General features: G+C 35.2%; 1 pseudogene across 2 annotated transcripts; it reads right to left on the minus strand.

The window, feature by feature from the left end:
• Nucleotides 1-821: 821 nt before the first annotated feature.
• On the minus strand, nucleotides 822-4326 carry LOC143579455 (scarecrow-like protein 33 pseudogene; annotated as a pseudogene). Of its 2 annotated transcripts, none has more exons than XR_013143461.1 (2): nucleotides 4065-4326; nucleotides 822-3320 (listed from the first exon to the last, which is right to left on the minus strand). The product of XR_013143461.1 is annotated as a scarecrow-like protein 33 pseudogene, transcript variant X2 (transcript). The 2 variants fall into 2 exon arrangements; XR_013143460.1 differs by having other exon boundaries at nucleotides 822-3308; nucleotides 4065-4091.
• Nucleotides 4327-7504: the final 3178 nt, after the last annotated feature.

Here is a 7504-nt window from a genome sequence, read left to right on the forward strand (position 1 = left end):
CCGAAAAACCGGTCAAACCGGTTAATTCCCGCAAAAAAAAAAGAAAAAAGAAAAAAAAAGTTAACATATTAACCGGTTAATCGATTTGTGCACCTATAAGTCAAAATGTGCCGAGTTCGAGCCTAATCAAGCACGGGCTTTGGTTAGCCCATTTGCACCCCTTTAGTATAAGCTCCAAAATGTCTAGACGAGAATCTTATCTAATTTTTTAACCTTTTGGATAACCGTCACTAATATGTCAGAATTACCAATTCACATGTGTGATGTGTCGTTAGTGAAGACACGTTGGCGATACTGGGTTTTTCTAGTAGTTTAGCATCCCGCTACAAAAGGATAGAATAGAAAAGTCAGCAGTGTGAATGGGATGTTGGTTCATCATACAAACGCTTGAAATCTGCTCATGGTACAAAACTTTTGACAATATCTAACTTTTCTAACATTTTGATATTTAACAAGTCAAATCTTATGATTATAAGACCATAGTCAAATCACCTTTTGAAAACCACACCCCAACATAGACCACCCACATTAAACTAACACCCACGTGAAACAACTTTTAACTTCTTTTTCTTTAACGACAGCTTTCATAAAAACGGCCACTTGCGAGAACTCGTGTGCCTAGCAAGATGTCAAGGGCCCAACCGAAAAATTTTACCAATCACCCCATGACAAAAACTTAAAAGTCGAACTTCTTTAATCCAAAGAAAGCTCAACAACTTGATCACCCCTGACACTTTGGTAATCTTATAAGGTTAACCGAAGAAAGTATTACCATTTCTCGTCTTCAAAATGACCAACAAGCAGTCAAAACTTAGCACACGGACACAACTTTAACTAGATCATCAAAAGAACGAGTAACTACATAATTTATACATCTGATCTCAATTTTTAAGAAACTAACATATTAAATTAAAAATACCAGCACAAACACAATAACAAAACATTACCATTTGAACTTCTAAGCCGGTACCCAACACGAACTAGCAAACAATATCCTTCCTTTCCATCCTTGTAATATCCACTTCCCATCTTCATCAAACACGAAATCTTTATGATAACCAGCTCGTTTACATCTCAACATTGAAACAAGCTCCTTATACAACGGTTGCAACTTAAACCCGGCCCGTGATGTCCTCACTTGCCATTGCTTATACGATTCGGGCCTCTCAACCCGTTCAGGACCTTCACATGCAATCACATTCATCGCTTCACGCCCAAAAAATTCCTTCTCAAAATTCAATCTATGCTCGTTCTCACGCTCTATAGTCGTGTCAAACATGTCAAACAAAGCCGAGTAGTGAAAAAGAGTCTCGCGAAAACGGGTCACAAAAAAGGGAGCACTGTAAGCCCCGTTAACGACTGTATGAACGAAAATATCGGGCCTCATATCACGAATCAATTTTAGAACTTTATCTCGTGGGCTTTCTTCACAAACGGTTTCGTCGAGCAAGTTGTGGAAACGGAGCAAACTGTTGACCGCTAAAAACTCGTTTCGTTGAAGCTTTAAGTCTTCGATTTTGACTGTCTCCCAATTTTGACTTGGTATTGAGTTGTACTCAAACGGAACGTTGAACCGTTCACAATAACTCGTTAAACGTCGGCCCGTTTCGTCTAAACGTTCAGATGGGCGGAAGCCGGGTTGAGGGTACTCGATACCGGTTATTCTTAACTTAGGTGGCCCGTTAGGTAGAGTTGAAAGATGCTTAATGAGAATGGGCCATTGAAATCCATACGCGATACCAAAATCAATTATATGAATAGTCGGGCTCGACGAAGCTAACCCTAAATCGAATATCGTTTTGTTGGCAAACGACATGCCGATTTTTTTAAACGGGCAGGCTGAAAGATAGACTTGATAAGCTTGTAGTTTTTCAGCAGCCGAGATACGTATCGCACATTTAGCAGTGTAGAGTTGAGAGCCCGTGCCAGCTAAGCGGGCCTCGATACCCGTTGTGAAAACATGGGCTAACCTTTGTGAAGCATCACCTGAACTAGAAGCGTGTTGTTTTATCTGGTTTAATTGTTCGATTGCGGTTCTTTGGTCACCAGCAGCAACAGCTTGTGCACAGCTGACTAACAAAGTACTAAGGTCAACCGTTTTACCCATATGTTTTCTACCATTTCGATTATTATTAACGCCATGGGTCCCATTTTGGTGTGAGTTTATGTCTAACTGAATGGGTGGTGGGTGATCACAACAAGATACGAACTTGTCGTTAGCGTGTGGACCGAGAAGAACTCGGTCAAACATTTCAGATAGATCTTCTTCTTCTGCATAAACAGCAGATTGCTTGCTACTTCTTTCTTCTTCATAACCGTTATCCTCTAACTGATAATGCTTTCTTCCCTTAAGCCTGTTTGATGGTTTAGGCCCGTCTGATGGAAGCCTGTTTGATGGTTTAGGCCCGTTTGTAGGACTATATTTCTCGACTTTGACTGTAACCTCTGGAGGGGCATTTTGGGAATCTTGTGGCAAGTCATATTGATCCAAATCAATAATTAGAGGCTTAGTAGAAGGTAGAAACTTACTAGCTTCCTCCATCCCTTTATTGAACTGCTTTATGGACTCGCTATCAGTGAATATGTTCTGGGCTAGGGTCGAGTCAAATGACCATAACGGGCCGGGCTCAACAGAACTGGCTTGTGTGACGCTTGAAAAGGACTCAAACGGATAACTAACAGGCCAATCAGAGTGAGTTGAGTTGCTATTACTAGTACTGCTGTTTGTACTATACTCACCAGAGCTAGCAAAAAGGTTATCTTCAGAGTTTTCAAGTTTCAGGCTTGGGTCCAATAGAGGAAATGGTTGAGAGGGGTACTCCTGACCAAGGGCTTCATACAATGATCTTTCAGTTGCTTGTAACTCCAAAGGGTCACAAAACAAGCTTTGTATGCCTTCTACATTCTCTTCCACAAGAATCTGGTCTATGTAGTTGAAAACACAATCATTGAAATCGTCAGGTGAGTCCTCTTGTGAAGGGATATCAGGCGACACACTTAAAGAACCAGAACCAGAACCAAAACCATAATCAGGGTTAGGGCTAGGGTTAGGGTAGAGTGCAGGGTGAGGATGATCTAAGAAGCTAAGATCTGGAGTATTATCTTTAAACCTGTATCCATTTGTAAGACCTTGATTTTGATCAAATATTGGTAAGATGTCCTCATCATAAGGTGTGAAACCATCGATTCGATCAAAGAACTCATTTTGATGCGGCTCCATGAACATATAATATCCTTTAATCTCCCAAATAATTTAATCAAAGCATGAAAAGCACCAATTCTTCATACAAGCTAGAAAATGATTTCCACTAAAATTTTCACTAAAACATACAAAAAAAATTAAGTAAGAATCATGTTATTTTGCAAAGACCAAGCTTCTAGAAGCTCAATTTAACTATGCATATCAATTAATTTCTCAGATAATAAAAATAATTAAAAATACCTAACAGATCTAGGGTTTGCAATTTGCAATTTTGTATGCATCACACACCTAGAAGCCCAAGAATGTCAAATACATACAATAATCTAACAAAATCAACAAAGGATAAACCAGATATCGTAACATCCAATATATAATAGCATCAAAATTGTGCTTCAACAAGCATCAAAGGCACAATTCTTCACACAACCTATAAAAATATTATTTATTTCCACAAAAATCTACAAATACAAATAAATCAAAAATCATGCCATGAGCAAAGAACAAACCTATATGTTCTAACAGGCTCAATCTAGCTATGCATATTTACAAAAAAATAATAATAATAATAATTAATTAATATTTTATAGAAAAAAAACCTAATAGATCTAAGGTTTACATGCATCACACACCTAAAAATGTTAAATTGAAAGCATAATCAAACAAAATCAACAAGGATAAACCTAATATTGCAACATCCAATAAGTAATTTTATCAAAACTGCACACAGAAAACCCTAAATCGCGAAGAACAAGTCAAAATCATCATAACCAGAATTAAATCAAATAGATCAACAGGATGTAACAATCAAAGAACAAAAGTATGTATGTATAATTGTTGAATAAATGAAGTGACGGTAATTTACCTACGGCCGGTGGCGTTAGCGTAGGGTGAGAAAAAGGGTAAAAATGGAAGAATAGAAAGAAAGTGAATTATTATGTGGGATGTGAGTATTAAAAAAGGTGGATGCGTAGGAAGGTGTGAGGAAGTGACGTGGGGCCGGGTTGGACTCCGGCTGCCGGGAGACTAGGCGGTGACAGGTGGTGGCTAGTGTGAACACACACAGTTAATGTTAGTGCGTGTGACAGTCAAGTCATTCAGTTACCAATGGAATGGATTTAACCGGGTCTTTGCTATTTATGGATTGGAGTTTTATGTGTTGGAATATTCAAAATATCTGTCTTTTTTGGTTATTATTATTATTATCAAGGGAAACGATAATATTTAGATAGGTTATCGGATATTCTGGTCTGGACTGGACTGGAACCCGTTGCTTGAATCAAAACCGGTCCGACTCTACGGTTTCTATAGATTTTAAAGCGGGTCCGTTGTGGTTCAGATCATAGGTTTGGTTAACTGGTTTCCATGTGCACCTCTAGGTCCGGGGCTGGTCGAGTAGTACTTCATGGTCCTGCGCTAAAAAATGGGGTATTCTACGGACACCGTCTTTTTGTTAAAAAACTTATCAATACGCCCCCCCATATAGCTCCATGCGTTACGTATAGGCCCCATATATGCCTCGTATAGTTCTATATGTGACGATACGAGGACCCAATGGCCAATACGCCTCGTACAGCACTATACGGAGTGTCTAGAGGGATGTCTAGATGTCACAAGTAGGACCCTTAAAAATTTCAGCTTTTTTAGTTTTTTATTAATAAACTAGATTTATATGATTGAATGAATTACTTGAGAATAATTTATGTAAAGGTTTATAGATTAAAGGTTTTTGAATGTGCACAAGTAATAATTAAAGGATTTAAAAAGTTTTAATATTGCACCAAAGGGGTTGAATACGAATCACTTTCCAATATATGGGCACACTATCACTAACTCTTATAATAATTTATTTTATTTGATTATTAAGTCTTACTTGCTTTTCTGCGATCGAGTTTGAAAAAAAATACATTTAATGTTTTAAATTAATGAAAAACATTAAAATATGATATAAAAATCACAATTCTACAATAGTTTATCAAGATATCTTCGATACTAAATGATAGATTTTTCATACAACTGTATTATTTTATTAGTAAAATGAGAAAAACAGAAGAAGTGATCCATGTTTAAAAACAGAAAAAGTGATCCATGTTTAATGATGATTATTATTAGTGTTATTGTTATTATTAATATTACAATTATAAATTATCTGGTTCATTTATAGAAATATAATTCTCTAAGGATATAATAAAAATAAAATGTTTTCTATTCATAATTAACTTTTGTAGGATCTTCACCGTCGCTGAGGTAGAGTTTGGTTCGCATAGTATTTTTAATGAAATTGGTTAGTTCTAGTAGTTTCAATTTTAAATAAAAGGTTACTTAAAACAAATCACATCGACATGAAGTTGTAGAATTTTGTAATTTTTTTAAAAAAAGTAATAGTGGTAATGTTTCATGTAATCCTATGTTCCTATTTGTTAACTTGAATAGTTGTGTCTTGTGACTCACAAGTTGTGAGGGTCAATATAAAGTTGGCCTAATAGAACCAAGTATCGATGAGCATGAGCTTATAAAGAAAAGTTTGTGACGATATGCTCTAAAGGTGACTAAATATTATCAACTCATGGGTACATTGTGAATGTCAACCTTATAATTGTCCACAAGTTTTTATGTGGACTTGATGTAAAGGAGGTGTTGTGATCAGTGGCGGACCCAGAATTTTTTGCCAATGGGGTCCCATATTTTCGGTGTTCAAATTTTTCGGGTTGGTCGTTGTTCAGGTCGGGTCGAGGCGAAGAACATAATAAAAAACAATATCATAATAAAACTTTCTTTTCAATCATCACTACCTGAACCGGTCAAAATGGGTCGGGTTGACACATAAACACTTTGTTTTCCCTTTCTTAAACATTTTTGAGATAGAACCTAGATCCACCATTTCATAAGCATGTGTTGAAAACCATTAACTTAAACTAGTGAAAAATAAAACTGATATTTTAAAGTGTTTGAATGTTTCTAAAGAAAACCATGCATAAAGTTGAAAACAATGATATGTATTTTAGAGGTGTTTGAATGTTTCCAAAGTTATCATTGCAACATTAGCAATCAAATGATTGATTAACACTAAAAATTAACACAAAAAACCAAAAACTGAGCCTTGTAAGACTTGAACCCATGACCTTTCAAAGATAAAACAAATGACTTTCTACCAGACCACATCAACATTAATAGTATGGGTTCCAAGTATTAAATCTTATGGGGTCCTCAAAAAATTTAATATACCGCTTATAATAAATTTTTAAATAACATTGGTGTCCCGGGACCCCGATCCACACTATGTGGGTCCGCCCCTGGTTGTGACGAAGTGTACAAGTAAACCTATCCATTGAGGCATTGATTGTACTATATAAAAATATCATATTTGTGACAAGATTGTAACTAGTAAAGTAGTAAGAACAGGAGGTGGTTTAAGGAAGAGTGAAATTAAACAATTTCTTTTTAAATGTATGTCATTTTGATTTTGAGATTGTTTAACAATAAAATTTGTAGTCGATAATTATACATACGCATGGATAGCATAAAAGTTACATAATCAGAAGAAAAAAAAATATTTTGAAAAGAGTCACAATTTTATTATGCGCTTTGAGTCCTAAAAAATTGAGATGACTGTGATACATGTATAGAAAGAAAGAAGAGTGGTTACACAATACACATTTTAACTTAATTCGAGGATGCAACAAATTTTAAAATTTAGTTCATTGTTATAAAAAGTTTTGATACGTTATGTAAAACTTTTTAAGTTCTTTCTGTATTTCCTATAAATAAAATAAATTCTTTCCATTTTATATTTCGTCTCTATATGAATAAAAAAAATAAATAAATAGTTTAAATATTAAAATCTAAAAATAGACAGTTAGTTTTCACAAAATAGTAAACCTTATCCTTACATGTCATGGGGATACAACCTTCCTCAACAATAACGACACCACGCTGTTCGATAACGATGTCGTTATGAATATAGATCTAATTTACTGCTAAACTTGTTGAACACGTACAAATTCATGAAGCTGACGGTTAAATTGAATATTCTAGTGGCCCAAAAATAATAGAATTATACAATCACTGGACTGTTCGGAAAACAACAATTCTTTTTTATCTTTTTTTTTTTAATTTGTAATTAGTAGTTAAATAGTGACTCTAATTATATAAATCACCGTGATATTATTACTCGATTTAGTCTTTATCTAAATCAACTGTGCAACTTTAAAACCATAAAATAATAATCATTTTGAATGTAACGACAATACATCATAATCTTTTTGAAGCTCTAAAGCGAAGTAAAAAGTCAGAAACCTTTACCTT

Source organism: Bidens hawaiensis, unplaced genomic scaffold (genome assembly GCF_021521415.1).
Source record: "Bidens hawaiensis isolate Kalapana, Puna unplaced genomic scaffold, B.hawaiensis_p1.1 tig00029807_1, whole genome shotgun sequence".
NCBI lineage: Eukaryota > Viridiplantae > Streptophyta > Magnoliopsida > Asterales > Asteraceae > Bidens > Bidens hawaiensis.